General features: G+C 63.8%; 6 non-coding genes across 6 annotated transcripts; all 6 read right to left on the bottom strand.

Moving 5' to 3' along the window:
• Positions 1–3337: 3337 nt before the first annotated feature.
• LOC142876460 (5S ribosomal RNA) lies at positions 3338–3456 on the bottom strand. The gene has a single exon (XR_012923361.1). It is a non-coding gene; the product is annotated as a 5S ribosomal RNA (ribosomal RNA).
• Positions 3457–6976: 3520 nt separating this feature from the next.
• Positions 6977–7095, bottom strand: LOC142876640 (5S ribosomal RNA). Its single transcript, XR_012923540.1, has one exon. It is a non-coding gene; the product is annotated as a 5S ribosomal RNA (ribosomal RNA).
• A 3547-nt stretch (positions 7096–10642) lies between these two features.
• On the bottom strand, positions 10643–10761 carry LOC142876639 (5S ribosomal RNA). The gene has a single exon (XR_012923539.1). It is a non-coding gene; the product is annotated as a 5S ribosomal RNA (ribosomal RNA).
• Positions 10762–14305: 3544 nt separating this feature from the next.
• On the bottom strand, positions 14306–14424 carry LOC142876459 (5S ribosomal RNA). The gene has a single exon (XR_012923360.1). It is a non-coding gene; the product is annotated as a 5S ribosomal RNA (ribosomal RNA).
• Positions 14425–17963: 3539 nt separating this feature from the next.
• LOC142876457 (5S ribosomal RNA) lies at positions 17964–18082 on the bottom strand. The gene has a single exon (XR_012923358.1). It is a non-coding gene; the product is annotated as a 5S ribosomal RNA (ribosomal RNA).
• Positions 18083–21596: 3514 nt separating this feature from the next.
• LOC142876638 (5S ribosomal RNA) lies at positions 21597–21715 on the bottom strand. The gene has a single exon (XR_012923538.1). It is a non-coding gene; the product is annotated as a 5S ribosomal RNA (ribosomal RNA).
• Between the last annotated feature and the right edge of the window lie 1743 nt (positions 21716–23458).

Genomic DNA, 23458 nt, shown 5'->3' with positions numbered 1-23458 from the left:
CTCTATACACACACACACACACACACACACACTCACACTCACACAAGATGCGCCTCCACGGCTGGACTCGCCAAGGTGGAGACCTTCCAGCCCCCTTCCTCTCCTCGCCGGGCCTCCTTCACCTACCCGCCCCCCACCCCCAGCTCGTGGCCGCCCCCGCCGCCGCCGCCGCCGCCGCCGCCGCCGCCGCCGCCGCCGCCGCCGATTGCGCACGCGCGGATCGCCCGCCCTTTGACCCCAGGCAGGGGCCGCCCTCCCCGACAACCCCTTTCAGCTGGGCCCCCCACCCTGTGGGTGGGCTGCCGCCTATTCCCCCGGGCCCGGGCTGGGGCACAGCGCATGGGGGAGGGGAGCGAGTGTATGGGGCGTCTCTCTCTCTCTCTAGGGATGTGTCCCATGGGTGGGGTGGCGTGGTTTGTGGGGCGCTGAAGAAATCAGTCCCCTCCATCTCCTAACTCTGGAAAACGCCCAAGCCCTTGGAGAACTGCCGGCAACGCGACCGGGGGGGCCGGGACCCTCCTCTGCGTCCTCCTGTGGCCCAGTCCAAGGGGCCTGGGCCTGGCCGGGGCTGCATTGGACCCCGACCACCCTGGCGTGTGGACTCGCTAAAAATCGGCCATTAGATATTGGATTCCAGCTTCATTGAGGTCATTTCACTAATGAGTGCACCGGAAAGAGTTTCCTAATCCATCTGTGAGGGTGGCAACTGAAAGAGAATTTTAAAGCTGACAGAATAGGCGAGGAAAGGCATAGGAGATTTCCACACCCAGTAAGGAAGCCTTTCCCGAAATGGAAGAAAGAAACGAGCAAACAGAAACACCGGTAGCCCGCCAGGATCAGAGTCTGCCCCCGAGAGAAAGTACCCTGACCAGGTTCACCCGTGGGTGGGTGGCGAGCTAGCGGCATTCAGAAGAGCGAGGCCCGCAGTCTGTGCAGAAGACACCTGCACTCGGGTGTGTGTGTGGCGGCACGATTCACAAGCAGCTCCAGATGTTAAGCCAAGGAGAAGCCAGGGAGTTCCCAACGCCCCAGGTGTCCTCAGCCCACGACTGGCTGCTGGGGGAATGCGAAGCCCGGCTCCTTGTCTCAGAGCGGGACAACCAGGAGGTGTGACGTACACCCCGGGGTTCCCAGGAGGATCAGGCTGAAGCTGGGACTTGGCCTGAAAGTGTCCCCTCGCATGGCCACCCCCTTCCCCTTCCTGCTCCTCTACTCCTGGTGCCCCTCCATCCAGGGGCCAGACCTTAAAGAGTCACCCGCAAGAGAATCCTGGTCCCAAAGGAGCCTTCTGGGGGACCCGTGCTGAGAGAGGTTGTGGGCATGGCCCGCTGGGGCTCTGCCCGACCCAGGGCTGAGAGATGCAACCTCCCAGCTCTGGGTCCCTGCAGGGGAAGCGTTGGCAAGCACAGGGCCAGTCCTCCAAAGGCCCAGGTGCAGGGAGCCCAGGCCAAGCAGCCTGTGGAAGAAGCCACCCCGGGAAGACGACTGCAGGCCACGGCCCTTCCCACCTCCTCCTCCTCCTCCTCCTCCTCCTCCTCCTCCTGCTCCTCCACCCCCCCGACCTCCCACCCCCCACCCCCGACATGGCGCAGGGCTCAGAGACACCTCAGACACTTGCTACCCAAAGTGCAAAGGGCATCAGTTGCTCCTCCAAACCCCCCCCCCGCCCAGCAGACCGCGTTGTCCAGCCAGCCCCCGGGCCTCCCTGGGGTGCCCAGCACAAAAGTGCAGACAACCACCGGACCCTCAATCTCAGTTTTCGGATGTTTTTGCCACTCTAAGGACCCGCAGGCCAGCTGGGCCTTCTGGCAGGACAGAGAGCCCCGGAATCCGACGTGGAGAGCTGGGTGTACGTCCCCACGAGGAGGCGGTCCCCACCTCCGCGGCTCTCCCCTTGCGGGGGGGGGGAAAAGCAGCCACGGGGCCTCAGAGAAGACACCAGGCTGGGCGCCCGCCCCACAGTGGGGGCACGTCCCCCGCAGGCCACTTAGCGACGGCCGCCGGCCGGCGGACGGTTGGGTGGCGCGAGACGCTGCGGCCGCCCTGCTACCGGGTTCCTGGGAGGGCGTCCTGGAACCAGCGTCCACACCAAGCCCTTGGAAGGCCCAGGCGACGGAGGAGCCCCATCAGGCAGGGGCCGAGGACGGTGACGGCCCGGGCGGGGAGGAGCGTGTCAGGCAGGGGCAGAGGACGGTGACAGGTGACAGGCCGGGCGGGAAGGAGTCAGTCAGGCAGGGGCCGAGGAGGAGACGGGCTGGGTAAGGGTTAGGGTTAGAGTCAGGGCACAAGTCACAATCGCAAAGACCTGGAAGCGACCCGAGTGCCCATCGACCCACGAGTGCGTAAATGAAATGTGGCGCGTGGACACCACGGAGTGCTATTCAGCTAGGAGGAGCAGCGGTGAGAGGGCACCTCTCGTGGTTCTCCTGGCCAGAGCTGGAACCCGTTCCAGTAAGCCAGGTAGCCCAAGAATGGACACACGAGCACCACGTGCTCGCGCTCACCAGCAAATGGGTACGAACCGATGGACACCTAAGTGGACACAGAGGAATCACCTTCATCGGGTGGGTGTCGGGCGGGTGGGGGGAGGGGATGGGCATACACCTCCATTAGGAATGGGGTGGGTGCGCACCGACTGGGGCATGGGCGCACTTGAGGCTCTGACCCGAGGGGGGAGGCAGGGAGAGGGCAACGTACCCGACCCTAACATTGGTACCCCCACAATACGCTGGAACGACATCAGAGGTAAATGAATAAGAACACAGGGGGGAGGGGGGCACGGGCAACACATGTCACCTTAATACTTGGACTCCCATCATCTGCTTGAAAAGAGAGAGAAAAGAAAATGCAATCATAGAGATAAGAGACACTTTTTAAAAATAATGAATCCGAAGAGAAAAGTAAAAGGAGGCCTGTGGAGCAGGTCTGGGTGCGACTCCGGATCCCCCAACATCAGGTGCCACCACCAAAGATTCCTACGTGTAGCCCATAGAACCCCAAAAGCAACGGGACGAGTTCTGGTCACATACTCCCTCCAAATGACATCCTGGTCTTCTTCTGGAACTCCCTCCCCTCTCAGACTCTCAAGGTTTCCTCCAGCGTGTCGGTTCCCACAGAGCAGACCTTTGGTCTGAGACCTGACAGTCCAGAAGCCACGCATGCTGCCGCGTGACGGCGGTGTCGCGGCTTGGGACAAGAGGAGGCCCCACGGTGCGGGCTGGGGCGCCAGGCACCGCGGCGGGCGCTGAGGGTGGGGGTGACCCCCACCCCGGGCCGCCGCCTCGCTCCCAGAGAGGGGACAGAACAAGAGGCAAAACAAAAAAAAAAAAAAAGAAGAAGCCTACGGCACCCGGTATTCCCAGGCGGTCTCCCATCCAAGTACTAACCAGGCCCGACCCTGCTTAGCTTCCGAGACCAGACGAGGTCGGGCGCGTTCAGGGTGGTGTGGCCCTAGACGGCGGAGGGCGCCCCTGCCCCGCTCAAGAAGCCGAGCCTCTCTGCGCTTCCCCGGGGCCTCCTCCCGCCCCAGGCCCCGCACCGGCGCTGACCCGCGCCGGGCCGGGCCTGTTGAGTTCACCGGCCGGGTCCGGCGGGCTCCGAGGGACGGGGGTGACAGGCGGGGCGGGGCGGGGCGGGCAGGGAGCGGTGGGCCGGGGTGGGGGGCTGTCTCTCTATACACACACAAACACACACACACACACACACTCACACTCACTCACTCACACTCACACAAGATGCGCCTCCACGGCTGGACTCGCCAAGGTGGAGACCTTCCAGCCCCCTTCCTCTCCTCGCCTGGCCTCCTTCCCCTACCCGCCCCCCACCCCAAGCTCGTGGCCGCCGCCGCCGCCGCCGATTGCGCACGCGCGGATCGCCCGCCCTTTGACCCCAGGCAGGGGCCGCCCTCCCCGACAACCCCTTTCAGCTGGGCCCCCCACCCTGTGGGTGGGCTGCCGCCTATTCCCCCGGGCCCGGGCTGGGGCACAGCGCATGGGGGAGGGGAGCCAGTGTATGGGGCGTCTCTCTCTCTCTCTAGGGATGTGTCCCATGGGTGGGGTGGCGTGGTTTGTGGGGCGCTGAAGAAATCAGTCCCCTCCATCTCCTACCTCTGGAAAACGCCCAAGCCCTTGGAGAACTGCCGGCAACGCGACCGGGGGGGCCGGGACCCTCCTCTGCGTCCTCCTGTGGCCCAGTCCAAGGGGCCTGGGCCTGGCCGGGGCTGCATTGGACCCCGACCACCCTGGCGTGTGGACTCGCTAAAAATCGGCGATTAGATATTGGATTCCAGCTTCATTGAGGTCATTTCACTAATGAGTGCACCGGAAAGAGTTTCCTAATCCATCTGTGAGGGTGGCAACTGAAAGAGAATTTTAAAGCTGACAGAATAGGCGAGGAAAGGCATAGGAGATTTCCACACCCAGTAAGGAAGCCTTTCCCGAAATGGAAGAAAGAAACGAGCAAACAGAAACACCGGTAGCCCGCCAGGATCAGAGTCTGCCCCCGAGAGAAAGTACCCTGACCAGGTTCACCCGTGGGTGGGTGGCGAGCTAGCGGCATTCAGAAGAGCGAGGCCCGCAGTCTGTGCAGAAGACACCTGCACTCGGGTGTGTGTGGCGGCACGATTCACAAGCAGCTCCAGATGTTAAGCCAAGGAGAAGCCAGGGAGTTCCCAACGCCCCAGGTGTCCTCAGCCCACGACTGGCTGCTGGGGGAATGCGAAGCCCGGCTCCTTGTCTCAGAGCGGGACAACCAGGAGGTGTGACGTACACCCCGGGGTTCCCAGGAGGATCAGGCTGAAGCTGGGACTTGGCCTGAAAGTGTCCCCTCGCATGGCCACCCCCTTCCCCTTCCTGCTCCTCTACTCCTGGTGCCCCTCCATCCAGGGGCCAGACCTTAAAGAGTCACCCGCAAGAGAATCCTGGTCCCAAAGGAGCCTTCTGGGGGACCCGTGCTGAGAGAGGTTGTGGGCATGGCCCGCTGGGGCTCTGCCCGACCCAGGGCTGAGAGATGCAACCTCCCAGCTCTGGGTCCCTGCAGGGGAAGCGTTGGCAAGCACAGGGCCAGTCCTCCAAAGGCCCAGGTGCAGGGAGCCCAGGCCAAGCAGCCTGTGGAAGAAGCCACCCCGGGAAGACGACTGCAGGCCACGGCCCTTCCCACCTCCTCCTCCTCCTCCTCCTCCTGCTCCTCCACCCCCGCCCGACCTCCCACCCCCCACCCCCGACATGGCGCAGGGCTCAGAGACACCTCAGACACTTGCTACCCAAAGTGCAAAGGGCATCAGTTGCTCCTCCAAACCCCCCCCCCGCCCAGCAGACCGCGTTGTCCAGCCAGCCCCCGGGCCTCCCTGGGGTGCCCAGCACAAAAGTGCAGACAACCACCGGACCCTCAATCTCAGTTTTCGGATGTTTTTGCCACTCTAAGGACCCGCAGGCCAGCTGGGCCTTCTGGCAGGACAGAGAGCCCCGGAATCCGACGTGGAGAGCTGGGTGTACGTCCCCACGAGGAGGCGGTCCCCACCTCCGCGGCTCTCCCCTTGCGGGGGGGGGGGAAAAGCAGCCACGGGGCCTCAGAGAAGACACCAGGCTGGGCGCCCGCCCCACAGTGGGGGCACGTCCCCCGCAGGCCACTTAGCGACGGCCGCCGGCCGGCGGACGGTTGGGTGGCGCGAGACGCTGCGGCCGCCCTGCTACCGGGTTCCTGGGAGGGCGTCCTGGAACCAGCGTCCACACCAAGCCCTTGGAAGGCCCAGGCGACGGAGGAGCCCCGTCAGGCAGGGGCCGAGGACGGTGACGGCCCGGGCGGGGAGGAGCGTGTCAGGCAGGGGCAGAGGACGGTGACAGGTGACAGGCCGGGCGGGAAGGAGTCAGTCAGGCAGGGGCCGAGGAGGAGACGGGCTGGGTAAGGGTTAGGGTTAGAGTCAGGGCACAAGTCACAATCGCAAAGACCTGGAAGCGACCCGAGTGCCCATCGACCCACGAGTGCGTAAATGAAATGTGGCGCGTGGACACCACGGAGTGCTATTCAGCTAGGAGGAGCAGCGGTGAGAGGGCACCTCTCGTGGTTCTCCTGGCCAGAGCTGGAACCCGTTCCAGTAAGCCAGGTAGCCCAAGAATGGACACACGAGCACCACGTGCTCGCGCTCACCAGCAAATGGGTACGAACCGATGGACACCTAAGTGGACACAGAGGAATCACCTTCATCGGGTGGGTGTCGGGCGGGTGGGGGGAGGGGATGGGCATACACCTCCATTAGGAATGGGGTGGGTGCGCACCGACTGGGGGATGGGCGCACTTGAGGCTCTGACCCGAGGGGGGAGGCAGGGAGAGGGCAACGTACCCGACCCTAACATTGGTACCCCCACAATACGCTGGAACGACATCAGAGGTAAATGAATAAGAACACAGGGGGGAGGGGGGCACGGGCAACACATGTCACCTTAATACTTGGACTCCCATCATCTGCTTGAAAAGAGAGAGAAAAGAAAATGCAATCATAGAGATAAGAGACACTTTTTAAAAATAATGAATCCGAAGAGAAAAGTAAAAGGAGGCCTGTGGAGCAGGTCTGGGTGTGACTCCGGATCCCCCAACATCAGGTGCCACCACCAAAGATTCCTACGTGTAGCCCAGAGAACCCCAAAAGCAACGGGACGAGTTCTGGTCACATACTCCCTCCAAATGACATCCTGGCCTTCTTCTGGAACTCCCTCCCCTCTCAGACTCTCAAGGTTTCCTCCAGCGTGTCGGTTCCCACAGAGCAGACCTTTGGTCTGAGACCTGACAGTCCAGAAGCCACGCATGCTGCCGCGTGACGGCGGTGTCGCGGCTTGGGACAAGAGGAGGCCCCACGGTGCGGGCTGGGGCGCCAGGCACCGCGGCGGGCGCTGAGGGTGGGGGTGACCCCCACCCCGGGCCGCCGCCTCGCTCCCAGAGAGGGGACAGAACAGGAGGCAAAAAAAAAAAAAAAAAAAGAAGAAGCCGACGGCACCCGGTATTCCCAGGCGGTCTCCCATCCAAGTACTAACCAGGCCCGACCCTGCTTAGCTTCCCAGACCAGACGAGGTCGGGCGCGTTCAGGGTGGTGTGGCCCTAGACGGCGGAGGGCGCCCCTGCCCCGCTCAAGAAGCCGAGCCTCTCTGCGCTTCCCCGCCGCCTCCTCCCGCCCCAGGCCCCGCACCGGCGCTGACCCGCGCCGGGCCGGGCCTGTTGAGTTCACCGGCCGGGTCCGGCGGGCTCCGAGGGACGGGGGTGACAGGCGGGGCGGGGCGGGCAGGGAGCGGTGGGCCGGGGTGGGGGGCTGTCTCTCTATACACACACAAACACACACACACACACACACTCAAACTCACTCACTCACACTCACACAAGATGCGCCTCCACGGCTGGACTCGCCAAGGTGGAGACCTTCCAGCCCCCTTCCTCTCCTCGCCTGGCCTCCTTCCCCTACCCGCCCCCCACCCCCAGCTCGTGGCCGCCCCCGCCGCCGCCGCCGCCGCCGCCGCCGCCGCCGCCGATTGCGCACGCGCGGATCGCCCGCCCTTTGACCCCAGGCAGGGGCCGCCCTCCCTGACAACCCCTTTCAGCTGGGCCCCCCACCCTGTGGGTGGGCTGCCGCCTATTCCCCCGGGCCCGGGCTGGGGCACAGCGCATGGGGGAGGGGAGCGAGTGTATGGGGCGTCTCTCTCTCTCTCTAGGGATGTGTCCCATGGGTGGGGTGGCGTGGTTTGTGGGGCGCTGAAGAAATCAGTCCCCTCCATCTCCTACCTCTGGAAAACGCCCAAGCCCTTGGAGAACTGCCGGCAACACCACCGGGGGGGGGGGGGGGGGGCCGGGACCCTCCTCTGCGTCCTCCTGTGGCCCAGTCCAAGGGGCCTGGGCCTGGCCGGGGCTGCATTGGACCCCGACCACCCTGGCGTGTGGACTCGCTAAAAATCGGCGATTAGATATTGGATTCCAGCTTCATTGAGGTCATTTCACTAATGAGTGCACCGGAAAGAGTTTCCTAATCCATCTGTGAGGGTGGCAACTGAAAGAGAATTTTAAAGCTGACAGAATAGGCGAGGAAAGGCATAGGAGATTTCCACACCCAGTAAGGAAGCCTTTCCCGAAATGGAAGAAAGAAACGAGCAAACAGAAACACCGGTAGCCCGCCAGGATCAGAGTCTGCCCCCGAGAGAAAGTACCCTGACCAGGTTCACCCGTGGGTGGGTGGCGAGCTAGCGGCATTCAGAAGAGCGAGGCCCGCAGTCTGTGCAGAAGACACCTGCACTCGGGTGTGTGTGGCGGCACGATTCACAAGCAGCTCCAGATGTTAAGCCAAGGAGAAGCCAGGGAGTTCCCAACGCCCCAGGTGTCCTCAGCCCACGACTGGCTGCTGGGGGAATGCGAAGCCCGGCTCCTTGTCTCAGAGCGGGACAACCAGGAGGTGTGACGTACACCCCGGGGTTCCCAGGAGGATCAGGCTGAAGCTGGGACTTGGCCTGAAAGTGTCCCCTCGCATGGCCACCCCCTTCCCCTTCCTGCTCCTCTACTCCTGGTGCCCCTCCATCCAGGGGCCAGACCTTAAAGAGTCACCCGCAAGAGAATCCTGGTCCCAAAGGAGCCTTCTGGGGGACCCGTGCTGAGAGAGGTTGTGGGCATGGCCCGCTGGGGCTCTGCCCGACCCAGGGCTGAGAGATGCAACCTCCCAGCTCTGGGTCCCTGCAGGGGAAGCGTTGGCAAGCACAGGGCCAGTCCTCCAAAGGCCCAGGTGCAGGGAGCCCAGGCCAAGCAGCCTGTGGAAGAAGCCACCCCGGGAAGACGACTGCAGGCCACGGCCCTTCCCACCTCCTCCTCCTCCTCCTCCTCCTGCTCCTCCACCCCCGCCCGACCTCCCACCCCCCACCCCCGACATGGCGCAGGGCTCAGAGACACCTCAGACACTTGCTACCCAAAGTGCAAAGGGCATCAGTTGCTCCTCCAAACCCCCCCCTGCCCAGCAGACCGCGTCGTCCAGCCAGCCCCTGGGCCTCCCTGGGGTGCCCAGCACAAAAGTGCAGACAACCACCGGACCCTCAATCTCAGTTTTCGGATGTTTTTGCCACTCTAAGGACCCGCAGGCCAGCTGGGCCTTCTGGCAGGACAGAGAGCCCCGGAATCCGACGTGGAGAGCTGGGTGTACGTCCCCACGAGGAGGCGGTCCCCACCTCCGCGGCTCTCCCCTTGCGGGGGGGGGAAAAGCAGCCACGGGGCCTCGGAGAAGACACCAGGCTGGGCGCCCGGCCCACAGTGGGGGCACGTCCCCCGCAGGCCACTTAGCGACGGCCGCCGGCCGGCGGACGGTTGGGTGGCGCGAGACGCTGCGGCCGCCCTGCTACCGGGTTCCTGGGAGGGCGTCCTGGAACCAGCGTCCACACCAAGCCCTTGGAAGGCCCAGGCGACGGAGGAGCCCCGTCAGGCAGGGGCCGAGGACGGTGACGGCCCGGGCGGGGAGGAGCGTGTCAGGCAGGGGCAGAGGACGGTGACAGGTGACAGGCCGGGCGGGAAGGAGTCAGTCAGGCAGGGGCCGAGGAGGAGACGGGCTGGGTAAGGGTTAGGGTTAGAGTCAGGGCACAAGTCACAATCGCAAAGACCTGGAAGCGACCCGAGTGCCCATCGACCCACGAGTGCGTAAATGAAATGTGGCGCGTGGACACCACGGAGTGCTATTCAGCTAGGAGGAGCAGCGGTGAGAGGGCACCTCTCGTGGTTCTCCTGGCCAGAGCTGGAACCCGTTCCAGTAAGCCAGGTAGCCCAAGAATGGACACACGAGCACCACGTGCTCGCGCTCACCAGCAAATGGGTACGAACCGATGGACACCTAAGTGGACACAGAGGAATCACCTTCATCGGGTGGGTGTCGGGCGGGTGGGGGGAGGGGATGGGCATACACCTCCATTAGGAATGGGGTGGGTGCGCACCGACTGGGGGATGGGCGCACTTGAGGCTCTGACCCGAGGGGGGAGGCAGGGAGAGGGCAACGTACCCGACCCTAACATTGGTACCCCCACAATACGCTGGAACGACATCAGAGGTAAATGAATAAGAACACAGGGGGGAGGGGGGCACGGGCAACACATGTCACCTTAATACTTGGACTCCCATCATCTGCTTGAAAAGAGAGAGAAAAGAAAATGCAATCATAGAGATAAGAGACACTTTTTAAAAATAATGAATCCGAAGAGAAAAGTAAAAGGAGGCCTGTGGAGCAGGTCTGGGTGTGACTCCGGATCCCCCAACATCAGGTGCCACCACCAAAGATTCCTACGTGTAGCCCAGAGAACCCCAAAAGCAACGGGACGAGTTCTGGTCACATACTCCCTCCAAATGACATCCTGGCCTTCTTCTGGAACTCCCTCCCCTCTCAGACTCTCAAGGTTTCCTCCAGCGTGTCGGTTCCCACAGAGCAGACCTTTGGTCTGAGACCTGACAGTCCAGAAGCCACGCATGCTGCCGCGTGACGGCGGTGTCGCGGCTTGGGACAAGAGGAGGCCCCACGGTGCGGGCTGGGGCGCCAGGCACCGCGGCGGGCGCTGAGGGTGGGGGTGACCCCCACCCCGGGCCGCCGCCTCGCTCCCAGAGAGGGGACAGAACAGGAGGCAAAAAAAAAAAAAAAAAAAGAAGAAGCCGACGGCACCCGGTATTCCCAGGCGGTCTCCCATCCAAGTACTAACCAGGCCCGACCCTGCTTAGCTTCCCAGACCAGACGAGGTCGGGCGCGTTCAGGGTGGTGTGGCCCTAGACGGCGGAGGGCGCCCCTGCCCCGCTCAAGAAGCCGAGCCTCTCTGCACTTCCCCGCCGCCTCCTCCCGCCCCAGGCCCCGCACCGGCGCTGACCCGCGCCGGGCCGGGCCTGTTGAGTTCACCGGCCGGGTCCGGCGGGCTCCGAGGGACGGGGGTGACAGGCGGGGCGGGGCGGGGCGGGCAGGGAGCGGTGGGCCGGGGTGGGGGGCTGTCTCTCTATACACACACAAACACACACACACACACACACTCAAACTCACTCACTCACACTCACACAAGATGCGCCTCCACGGCTGGACTCGCCAAGGTGGAGACCTTCCAGCCCCCTTCCTCTCCTCGCCTGGCCTCCTTCCCCTACCCGCCCCCCACCCCCAGCTCGTGGCCGCCCCCGCCGCCGCCGCCGCCGCCGCCGCCGCCGCCGATTGCGCACGCGCGGATCGCCCGCCCTTTGACCCCAGGCAGGGGCCGCCCTCCCTGACAACCCCTTTCAGCTGGGCCCCCCACCCTGTGGGTGGGCTGCCGCCTATTCCCCCGGGCCCGGGCTGGGGCACAGCGCATGGGGGAGGGGAGCGAGTGTATGGGGCGTCTCTCTCTCTCTCTAGGGATGTGTCCCATGGGTGGGGTGGCGTGGTTTGTGGGGCGCTGAAGAAATCAGTCCCCTCCATCTCCTACCTCTGGAAAACGCCCAAGCCCTTGGAGAACTGCCGGCAACGCGACCGGGGGGGGGGGGCCGGGACCCTCCTCTGCGTCCTCCTGTGGCCCAGTCCAAGGGGCCTGGGCCTGGCCGGGGCTGCATTGGACCCCGACCACCCTGGCGTGTGGACTCGCTAAAAATCGGCGATTAGATATTGGATTCCAGCTTCATTGAGGTCATTTCACTAATGAGTGAACCGGAAAGAGTTTCCTAATCCATCTGTGAGGGTGGCAACTGAAAGAGAATTTTAAAGCTGACAGAATAGGCGAGGAAAGGCATAGGAGATTTCCACACCCAGTAAGGAAGCCTTTCCCGAAATGGAAGAAAGAAACGAGCAAACAGAAACACCGGTAGCCCGCCAGGATCAGAGTCTGCCCCCGAGAGAAAGTACCCTGACCAGGTTCACCCGTGGGTGGGTGGCGAGCTAGCGGCATTCAGAAGAGCGAGGCCCGCAGTCTGTGCAGAAGACACCTGCACTCGGGTGTGTGTGGCGGCACGATTCACAAGCAGCTCCAGATGTTAAGCCAAGGAGAAGCCAGGGAGTTCCCAACGCCCCAGGTGTCCTCAGCCCACGACTGGCTGCTGGGGGAATGCGAAGCCCGGCTCCTTGTCTCAGAGCGGGACAACCAGGAGGTGTGACGTACACCCCGGGGTTCCCAGGAGGATCAGGCTGAAGCTGGGACTTGGCCTGAAAGTGTCCCCTCGCATGGCCACCCCCTTCCCCTTCCTGCTCCTCTACTCCTGGTGCCCCTCCATCCAGGGGCCAGACCTTAAAGAGTCACCCGCAAGAGAATCCTGGTCCCAAAGGAGCCTTCTGGGGGACCCGTGCTGAGAGAGGTTGTGGGCATGGCCCGCTGGGGCTCTGCCCGACCCAGGGCTGAGAGATGCAACCTCCCAGCTCTGGGTCCCTGCAGGGGAAGCGTTGGCAAGCACAGGGCCAGTCCTCCAAAGGCCCAGGTGCAGGGAGCCCAGGCCAAGCAGCCTGTGGAAGAAGCCACCCCGGGAAGACGACTGCAGGCCACGGCCCTTCCCACCTCCTCCTCCTCCTCCTCCTCCTGCTCCTCCACCCCCGCCCGACCTCCCACCCCCCACCCCCGACATGGCGCAGGGCTCAGAGACACCTCAGACACTTGCTACCCAAAGTGCAAAGGGCATCAGTTGCTCCTCCAAACCCCCCCCTGCCCAGCAGACCGCGTCGTCCAGCCAGCCCCTGGGCCTCCCTGGGGTGCCCAGCACAAAAGTGCAGACAACCACCGGACCCTCAATCTCAGTTTTCGGATGTTTTTGCCACTCTAAGGACCCGCAGGCCAGCTGGGCCTTCTGGCAGGACAGAGAGCCCCGGAATCCGACGTGGAGAGCTGGGTGTACGTCCCCACGAGGAGGCGGTCCCCACCTCCGCGGCTCTCCCCTTGCGGGGGGGGGAAAAGCAGCCACGGGGCCTCGGAGAAGACACCAGGCTGGGCGCCCGCCCCACAGTGGGGGCACGTCCCCCGCAGGCCACTTAGCGACGGCCGCCGGCCGGCGGACGGTTGGGTGGCGCGAGACGCTGCGGCCGCCCTGCTACCGGGTTCCTGGGAGGGCGTCCTGGAACCAGCGTCCACACCAAGCCCTTGGAAGGCCCAGGCGACGGAGGAGCCCCGTCAGGCAGGGGCCGAGGACGGTGACGGCCCGGGCGGGGAGGAGCGTGTCAGGCAGGGGCAGAGGACGGTGACAGGTGACAGGCCGGGCGGGAAGGAGTCAGTCAGGCAGGGGCCGAGGAGGAGACGGGCTGGGTAAGGGTTAGGGTTAGAGTCAGGGCACAAGTCACAATCGCAAAGACCTGGAAGCGACCCGAGTGCCCATCGACCCACGAGTGCGTAAATGAAATGTGGCGCGTGGACACCACGGAGTGCTATTCAGCTAGGAGGAGCAGCGGTGAGAGGGCACCTCTCGTGGTTCTCCTGGCCAGAGCTGGAACCCGTTCCAGTAAGCCAGGTAGCCCAAGAATGGACACACGAGCACCACGTGCTCGCGCTCACCAGCAAATGGGTACGAACCGATGGACACCTAAGTGGACACAGAGGTATCACCTTCATCGGGTGGGTGTCGGGCGGGTGGGGGGAGGGGATGGGCATACACCTCCATTAGGAATGGGGTGGGTGCGCACCGACTGGGGCATGGGCGCACTTGAGGCTCTGACCCGAGGGGGGAGGCTGGGAGAGGGCAACGTACCCGACCTTAACATTGGTACCCCCACAATACGCTGGAACGACATCAGAGGTAAATGAATAAGAACACAGGGGGGAGGGGGGCACGGGCAACACATGTCACCTTAATACTTGGACTCCCATCATCTGCTTGAAAAGAGAGAGAAAAGAAAATGCAATCATAGAGATAAGAGACACTTTTTAAAAATAATGAATCCGAAGAGAAAAGTAAAAGGAGGCCTGTGGAGCAGGTCTGGGTGCGACTCCGGATCCCCCAACATCAGGTGCCACCACCAAAGATTCCTACGTGTAGCCCATAGAACCCCAAAAGCAACGGGACGAGTTCTGGTCACATACTCCCTCCAAATGACATCCTGGCCTTCTTCTGGAAATCCCTCCCCTCTCAGACTCTCAAGGTTTCCTCCAGCGTGTCGGTTCCCACAGAGCAGACCTTTGGTCTGAGACCTGACAGTCCAGAAGCCACGCATGCTGCCGCGTGACGGCGGTGTCGCGGCTTGGGACAAGAGGAGGCCCCACGGTGCGGGCTGGGGCGCCAGGCACCGCGGCGGGCGCTGAGGGTGGGGGTGACCCCCACCCCGGGCCGCCGCCTCGCTCCCAGAGAGGGGACAGAACAAGAGGCAAAACAAAAAAAAAAAAAAAGAAGAAGCCTACGGCACCCGGTATTCCCAGGCGGTCTCCCATCCAAGTACTAACCAGGCCCGACCCTGCTTAGCTTCCGAGACCAGACGAGGTCGGGCGCGTTCAGGGTGGTGTGGCCCTAGACGGCGGAGGGCGCCCCTGCCCCGCTCAAGAAGCCGAGCCTCTCTGCGCTTCCCCGGGGCCTCCTCCCGCCCCAGGCCCCGCACCGGCGCTGACCCGCGCCGGGCCGGGCCTGTTGAGTTCACCGGCCGGGTCCGGCGGGCTCCGAGGGACGGGGGTGACAGGCGGGGCGGGGCGGGCAGGGAGCGGTGGGCCGGGGTGGGGGGCTGTCTCTCTATACACACACACACACACACACACACACTCACACTCACACAAGATGCGCCTCCACGGCTGGACTCGCCAAGGTGGAGACCTTCCAGCCCCCTTCCTCTCCTCGCCGGGCCTCCTTCACCTACCCGCCCCCCACCCCCAGCTCGTGGCCGCCCCCGCCGCCGCCGCCGCCGCCGCCGCCGCCGCCGCCGCCGCCGATTGCGCACGCGCGGATCGCCCGCCCTTTGACCCCAGGCAGGGGCCGCCCTCCCCGACAACCCCTTTCAGCTGGGCCCCCCACCCTGTGGGTGGGCTGCCGCCTATTCCCCCGGGCCCGGGCTGGGGCACAGCGCATGGGGGAGGGGAGCGAGTGTATGGGGCGTCTCTCTCTCTCTCTAGGGATGTGTCCCATGGGTGGGGTGGCGTGGTTTGTGGGGCGCTGAAGAAATCAGTCCCCTCCATCTCCTAACTCTGGAAAACGCCCAAGCCCTTGGAGAACTGCCGGCAACGCGACCGGGGGGGCCGGGACCCTCCTCTGCGTCCTCCTGTGGCCCAGTCCAAGGGGCCTGGGCCTGGCCGGGGCTGCATTGGACCCCGACCACCCTGGCGTGTGGACTCGCTAAAAATCGGCCATTAGATATTGGATTCCAGCTTCATTGAGGTCATTTCACTAATGAGTGCACCGGAAAGAGTTTCCTAATCCATCTGTGAGGGTGGCAACTGAAAGAGAATTTTAAAGCTGACAGAATAGGCGAGGAAAGGCATAGGAGATTTCCACACCCAGTAAGGAAGCCTTTCCCGAAATGGAAGAAAGAAACGAGCAAACAGAAACACCGGTAGCCCGCCAGGATCAGAGTCTGCCCCCGAGAGAAAGTACCCTGACCAGGTTCACCCGTGGGTGGGTGGCGAGCTAGCGGCATTCAGAAGAGCGAGGCCCGCAGTCTGTGCAGAAGACACCTGCACTCGGGTGTGTGTGTGGCGGCACGATTCACAAGCAGCTCCAGATGTTAAGCCAAGGAGAAGCCAGGGAGTTCCCAACGCCCCAGGTGTCCTCAGCCCACGACTGGCTGCTGGGGGAATGCGAAGCCCGGCTCCTTGTCTCAGAGCGGGACAACCAGGAGGTGTGACGTACACCCCGGGGTTCCCAGGAGGATCAGGCTGAAGCTGGGACTTGGCCTGAAAGTGTCCCCTCGCATGGCCACCCCCTTCCCCTTCCTGCTCCTCTACTCCTGGTGCCCCTCCATCCAGGGGCCAGACCTTAAAGAGTCACCCGCAAGAGAATCCTGGTCCCAAAGGAGCCTTCTGGGGGACCCGTGCTGAGAGAGGTTGTGGGCATGGCCCGCTGGGGCTCTGCCCGACCCAGGGCTGAGAGATGCAACCTCCCAGCTCTGGGTCCCTGCAGGGGAAGCGTTGGCAAGCACAGGGCCAGTCCTCCAAAGGCCCAGGTGCAGGGAGCCCAGGCCAAGCAGCCTGTGGAAGAAGCCACCCCGGGAAGACGACTGCAGGCCACGGCCCTTCCCACCTCCTCCTCCTCCTCCTCCTCCTCCTCCTCCTCCTGCTCCTCCACCCCCCCGACCTCCCACCCCCCACCCCCGACATGGCGCAGGGCTCAGAGACACCTCAGACACTTGCTACCCAAAGTGCAAAGGGCATCAGTTGCTCCTCCAAACCCCCCCCCCGCCCAGCAGACCGCGTTGTCCAGCCAGCCCCCGGGCCTCCCTGGGGTGCCCAGCACAAAAGTGCAGACAACCACCGGACCCTCAATCTCAGTTTTCGGATGTTTTTGCCACTCTAAGGACCCGCAGGCCAGCTGGGCCTTCTGGCAGGACAGAGAGCCCCGGAATCCGACGTGGAGAGCTGGGTGTACGTCCCCACGAGGAGGCGGTCCCCACCTCCGCGGCTCTCCCCTTGCGGGGGGGGGGAAAAGCAGCCACGGGGCCTCAGAGAAGACACCAGGCTGGGCGCCCGCCCCACAGTGGGGGCACGTCCCCCGCAGGCCACTTAGCGACGGCCGCCGGCCGGCGGACGGTTGGGTGGCGCGAGACGCTGCGGCCGCCCTGCTACCGGGTTCCTGGGAGGGCGTCCTGGAACCAGCGTCCACACCAAGCCCTTGGAAGGCCCAGGCGACGGAGGAGCCCCATCAGGCAGGGGCCGAGGACGGTGACGGCCCGGGCGGGGAGGAGCGTGTCAGGCAGGGGCAGAGGACGGTGACAGGTGACAGGCCGGGCGGGAAGGAGTCAGTCAGGCAGGGGCCGAGGAGGAGACGGGCTGGGTAAGGGTTAGGGTTAGAGTCAGGGCACAAGTCACAATCGCAAAGACCTGGAAGCGACCCGAGTGCCCATCGACCCACGAGTGCGTAAATGAAATGTGGCGCGTGGACACCACGGAGTGCTATTCAGCTAGGAGGAGCAGCGGTGAGAGGGCACCTCTCGTGGTTCTCCTGGCCAGAGCTGGAACCCGTTCCAGTAAGCCAGGTAGCCCAAGAATGGACACACGAGCACCACGTGCTCGCGCTCACCAGCAAATGGGTACGAACCGATGGACACCTAAGTGGACACAGAGGAATCACCTTCATCGGGTGGGTGTCGGGCGGGTGGGGGGAGGGGATGGGCATACACCTCCATTAGGAATGGGGTGGGTGCGCACCGACTGGGGCATGGGCGCACTTGAGGCTCTGACCCGAGGGGGGAGGCAGGGAGAGGGCAACGTACCCGACCCTAACATTGGTACCCCCACAATACGCTGGAACGACATCAGAGGTAAATGAATAAGAACACAGGGGGGAGGGGGGCACGGGCAACACATGTCACCTTAATACTTGGACTCCCATCATCTGCTTGAAAAGAGAGAGAAAAGAAAATGCAATCATAGAGATAAGAGACACTTTTTAAAAATAATGAATCCGAAGAGAAAAGTAAAAGGAGGCCTGTGGAGCAGGTCTGGGTGCGACTCCGGATCCCCCAACATCAGGTGCCACCACCAAAGATTCCTACGTGTAGCCCATAGAACCCCAAAAGCAACGGGACGAGTTCTGGTCACATACTCCCTCCAAATGACATCCTGGTCTTCTTCTGGAACTCCCTCCCCTCTCAGACTCTCAAGGTTTCCTCCAGCGTGTCGGTTCCCACAGAGCAGACCTTTGGTCTGAGACCTGACAGTCCAGAAGCCACGCATGCTGCCGCGTGACGGCGGTGTCGCGGCTTGGGACAAGAGGAGGCCCCACGGTGCGGGCTGGGGCGCCAGGCACCGCGGCGGGCGCTGAGGGTGGGGGTGACCCCCACCCCGGGCCGCCGCCTCGCTCCCAGAGAGGGGACAGAACAAGAGGCAAAACAAAAAAAAAAAAAAAGAAGAAGCCTACGGCACCCGGTATTCCCAGGCGGTCTCCCATCCAAGTACTAACCAGGCCCGACCCTGCTTAGCTTCCGAGACCAGACGAGGTCGGGCGCGTTCAGGGTGGTGTGGCCCTAGACGGCGGAGGGCGCCCCTGCCCCGCTCAAGAAGCCGAGCCTCTCTGCGCTTCCCCGGGGCCTCCTCCCGCCCCAGGCCCCGCACCGGCGCTGACCCGCGCCGGGCCGGGCCTGTTGAGTTCACCGGCCGGGTCCGGCGGGCTCCGAGGGACGGGGGTGACAGGCGGGGCGGGGCGGGGCGGGCAGGGAGCGGTGGGCCGGGGTGGGGGGCTGTCTCTCTATACACACACAAACACACACACACACACACACTCACACTCACTCACTCACACTCACACAAGATGCGCCTCCACGGCTGGACTCGCCAAGGTGGAGACCTTCCAGCCCCCTTCCTCTCCTCGCCTGGCCTCCTTCCCCTACCCGCCCCCCACCCCAAGCTCGTGGCCGCCGCCGCCGATTGCGCACGCGCGGATCGCCCGCCCTTTGACCCCAGGCAGGGGCCGCCCTCCCCGACAACCCCTTTCAGCTGGGCCCCCCACCCTGTGGGTGGGCTGCCGCCTATTCCCCCGGGCCCGGGCTGGGGCACAGCGCATGGGGGAGGGGAGCCAGTGTATGGGGCGTCTCTCTCTCTCTCTAGGGATGTGTCCCATGGGTGGGGTGGCGTGGTTTGTGGGGCGCTGAAGAAATCAGTCCCCTCCATCTCCTACCTCTGGAAAACGCCCAAGCCCTTGGAGAACTGCCGGCAACGCGACCGGGGGGGCCGGGACCCTCCTCTGCGTCCTCCTGTGGCCCAGTCCAAGGGGCCTGGGCCTGGCCGGGGCTGCATTGGACCCCGACCACCCTGGCGTGTGGACTCGCTAAAAATCGGCGATTAGATATTGGATTCCAGCTTCATTGAGGTCATTTCACTAATGAGTGCACCGGAAAGAGTTTCCTAATCCATCTGTGAGGGTGGCAACTGAAAGAGAATTTTAAAGCTGACAGAATAGGCGAGGAAAGGCATAGGAGATTTCCACACCCAGTAAGGAAGCCTTTCCCGAAATGGAAGAAAGAAACGAGCAAACAGAAACACCGGTAGCCCGCCAGGATCAGAGTCTGCCCCCGAGAGAAAGTACCCTGACCAGGTTCACCCGTGGGTGGGTGGCGAGCTAGCGGCATTCAGAAGAGCGAGGCCCGCAGTCTGTGCAGAAGACACCTGCACTCGGGTGTGTGTGGCGGCACGATTCACAAGCAGCTCCAGATGTTAAGCCAAGGAGAAGCCAGGGAGTTCCCAACGCCCCAGGTGTCCTCAGCCCACGACTGGCTGCTGGGGGAATGCGAAGCCCGGCTCCTTGTCTCAGAGCGGGACAACCAGGAGGTGTGACGTACACCCCGGGGTTCCCAGGAGGATCAGGCTGAAGCTGGGACTTGGCCTGAAAGTGTCCCCTCGCATGGCCACCCCCTTCCCCTTCCTGCTCCTCTACTCCTGGTGCCCCTCCATCCAGGGGCCAGACCTTAAAGAGTCACCCGCAAGAGAATCCTGGTCCCAAAGGAGCCTTCTGGGGGACCCGTGCTGAGAGAGGTTGTGGGCATGGCCCGCTGGGGCTCTGCCCGACCCAGGGCTGAGAGATGCAACCTCCCAGCTCTGGGTCCCTGCAGGGGAAGCGTTGGCAAGCACAGGGCCAGTCCTCCAAAGGCCCAGGTGCAGGGAGCCCAGGCCAAGCAGCCTGTGGAAGAAGCCACCCCGGGAAGACGACTGCAGGCCACGGCCCTTCCCACCTCCTCCTCCTCCTCCTCCTCCTGCTCCTCCACCCCCGCCCGACCTCCCACCCCCCACCCCTGACATGGCGCAGGGCTCAGAGACACCTCAGACACTTGCTACCCAAAGTGCAAAGGGCATCAGTTGCTCCTCCAAACCCCCCCCCCGCCCAGCAGACCGCGTTGTCCAGCCAGCCCCCGGGCCTCCCTGGGGTGCCCAGCACAAAAGTGCAGACAACCACCGGACCCTCAATCTCAGTTTTCGGATGTTTTTGCCACTCTAAGGACCCGCAGGCCAGCTGGGCCTTCTGGCAGGACAGAGAGCCCCGGAATCCGACGTGGAGAGCTGGGTGTACGTCCCCACGAGGAGGCGGTCCCCACCTCCGCGGCTCTCCCCTTGCGGGGGGGGGGGAAAAGCAGCCACGGGGCCTCAGAGAAGACACCAGGCTGGGCGCCCGCCCCACAGTGGGGGCACGTCCCCCGCAGGCCACTTAGCGACGGCCGCCGGCCGGCGGACGGTTGGGTGGCGCGAGACGCTGCGGCCGCCCTGCTACCGGGTTCCTGGGAGGGCGTCCTGGAACCAGCGTCCACACCAAGCCCTTGGAAGGCCCAGGCGACGGAGGAGCCCCGTCAGGCAGGGGCCGAGGACGGTGACGGCCCGGGCGGGGAGGAGCGTGTCAGGCAGGGGCAGAGGACGGTGACAGGTGACAGGCCGGGCGGGAAGGAGTCAGTCAGGCAGGGGCCGAGGAGGAGACGGGCTGGGTAAGGGTTAGGGTTAGAGTCAGGGCACAAGTCACAATCGCAAAGACCTGGAAGCGACCCGAGTGCCCATCGACCCACGAGTGCGTAAATGAAATGTGGCGCGTGGACACCACGGAGTGCTATTCAGCTAGGAGGAGCAGCGGTGAGAGGGCACCTCTCGTGGTTCTCCTGGCCAGAGCTGGAACCCGTTCCAGTAAGCCAGGTAGCCCAAGAATGGACACACGAGCACCACGTGCTCGCGCTCACCAGCAAATGGGTACGAACCGATGGACACCTAAGTGGACACAGAGGAATCACCTTCATCGGGTGGGTGTCGGGCGGGTGGGGGGAGGGGATGGGCATACACCTCCATTAGGAATGGGGTGGGTGCGCACCGACTGGGGGATGGGCGCACTTGAGGCTCTGACCCGAGGGGGGAGGCAGGGAGAGGGCAACGTACCCGACCCTAACATTGGTACCCCCACAATACGCTGGAACGACATCAGAGGTAAATGAATAAGAACACAGGGGGGAGGGGGGCACGGGCAACACATGTCACCTTAATACTTGGACTCCCATCATCTGCTTGAAAAGAGAGAGAAAAGAAAATGCAATCATAGAGATAAGAGACACTTTTTAAAAATAATGAATCCGAAGAGAAAAGTAAAAGGAGGCCTGTGGAGCAGGTCTGGGTGTGACTCCGGATCCCCCAACATCAGGTGCCACCACCAAAGATTCCTACGTGTAGCCCAGAGAACCCCAAAAGCAACGGGACGAGTTCTGGTCACATACTCCCTCCAAATGACATCCTGGCCTTCTTCTGGAACTCCCTCCCCTCTCAGACTCTCAAGGTTTCCTCCAGCGTGTCGGTTCCCACAGAGCAGACCTTTGGTCTGAGACCTGACAGTCCAGAAGCCACGCATGCTGCCGCGTGACGGCGGTGTCGCGGCTTGGGACAAGAGGAGGCCCCACGGTGCGGGCTGGGGCGCCAGGCACCGCGGCGGGCGCTGAGGGTGGGGGTGACCCCCACCCCGGGCCGCCGCCTCGCTCCCAGAGAGGGGACAGAACAGGAGGCAAAAAAAAAAAAAAAAAAAGAAGAAGCCGACGGCACCCGGTATTCCCAGGCGGTCTCCCATCCAAGTACTAACCAGGCCCGACCCTGCTTAGCTTCCCAGACCAGACGAGGTCGGGCGCGTTCAGGGTGGTGTGGCCCTAGACGGCGGAGGGCGCCCCTGCCCCGCTCAAGAAGCCGAGCCTCTCTGCACTTCCCCGCCGCCTCCTCCCGCCCCAGGCCCCGCACCGGCGCTGACCCGCGCCGGGCCGGGCCTGTTGAGTTCACCGGCCGGGTCCGGCGGGCTCCGAGGGACGGGGGTGACAGGCGGGGCGGGGCGGGGCGGGCAGGGAGCGGTGGGCCGGGGTGGGGGGCTGTCTCTCTATACACACACAAACACACACACACACACACACTCAAACTCACTCACTCACACTCACACAAGATGCGCCTCCACGGCTGGACTCGCCAAGGTGGAGACCTTCCAGCCCCCTTCCTCTCCTCGCCTGGCCTCCTTCCCCTACCCGCCCCCCACCCCCAGCTCGTGGCCGCCCCCGCCGCCGCCGCCGCCGCCGCCGCCGCCGCCGCCGCCGCCGATTGCGCACGCGCGGATCGCCCGCCCTTTGACCCCAGGCAGGGGCCGCCCTCCCTGACAACCCCTTTCAGCTGGGCCCCCCACCCTGTGGGTGGGCTGCCGCCTATTCCCCCGGGCCCGGGCTGGGGCACAGCGCATGGGGGAGGGGAGCGAGTGTATGGGGCGTCTCTCTCTCTCTCTAGGGATGTGTCCCATGGGTGGGGTGGCGTGGTTTGTGGGGCGCTGAAGAAATCAGTCCCCTCCATCTCCTACCTCTGGAAAACGCCCAAGCCCTTGGAGAACTGCCGGCAACACCACCGGGGGGGGGGGGGGGGGCCGGGACCCTCCTCTGCGTCCTCCTGTGGCCCAGTCCAAGGGGCCTGGGCCTGGCCGGGGCTGCATTGGACCCCGACCACCCTGGCGTGTGGACTCGCTAAAAATCGGCGATTAGATATTGGATTCCAGCTTCATTGAGGTCATTTCACTAATGAGTGCACCGGAAAGAGTTTCCTAATCCATCTGTGAGGGTGGCAACTGAAAGAGAATTTTAAAGCTGACAGAATAGGCGAGGAAAGGCATAGGAGATTTCCACACCCAGTAAGGAAGCCTTTCCCGAAATGGAAGAAAGAAACGAGCAAACAGAAACACCGGTAGCCCGCCAGGATCAGAGTCTGCCCCCGAGAGAAAGTACCCTGACCAGGTTCACCCGTGGGTGGGTGGCGAGCTAGCGGCATTCAGAAGAGCGAGGCCCGCAGTCTGTGCAGAAGACACCTGCACTCGGGTGTGTGTGGCGGCACGATTCACAAGCAGCTCCAGATGTTAAGCCAAGGAGAAGCCAGGGAGTTCCCAACGCCCCAGGTGTCCTCAGCCCACGACTGGCTGCTGGGGGAATGCGAAGCCCGGCTCCTTGTCTCAGAGCGGGACAACCAGGAGGTGTGACGTACACCCCGGGGTTCCCAGGAGGATCAGGCTGAAGCTGGGACTTGGCCTGAAAGTGTCCCCTCGCATGGCCACCCCCTTCCCCTTCCTGCTCCTCTACTCCTGGTGCCCCTCCATCCAGGGGCCAGACCTTAAAGAGTCACCCGCAAGAGAATCCTGGTCCCAAAGGAGCCTTCTGGGGGACCCGTGCTGAGAGAGGTTGTGGGCATGGCCCGCTGGGGCTCTGCCCGACCCAGGGCTGAGAGATGCAACCTCCCAGCTCTGGGTCCCTGCAGGGGAAGCGTTGGCAAGCACAGGGCCAGTCCTCCAAAGGCCCAGGTGCAGGGAGCCCAGGCCAAGCAGCCTGTGGAAGAAGCCACCCCGGGAAGACGACTGCAGGCCACGGCCCTTCCCACCT

The sequence above is a fragment of the Microcebus murinus genome, chromosome 15 (genome assembly GCF_040939455.1).
Source record: "Microcebus murinus isolate Inina chromosome 15, M.murinus_Inina_mat1.0, whole genome shotgun sequence".
Taxonomy (NCBI): Eukaryota; Metazoa; Chordata; class Mammalia; order Primates; family Cheirogaleidae; genus Microcebus; species Microcebus murinus.
Note: the sequence above shows the minus strand (reverse complement) of the source record. Positions and strands in the feature narration are given on the sequence as shown.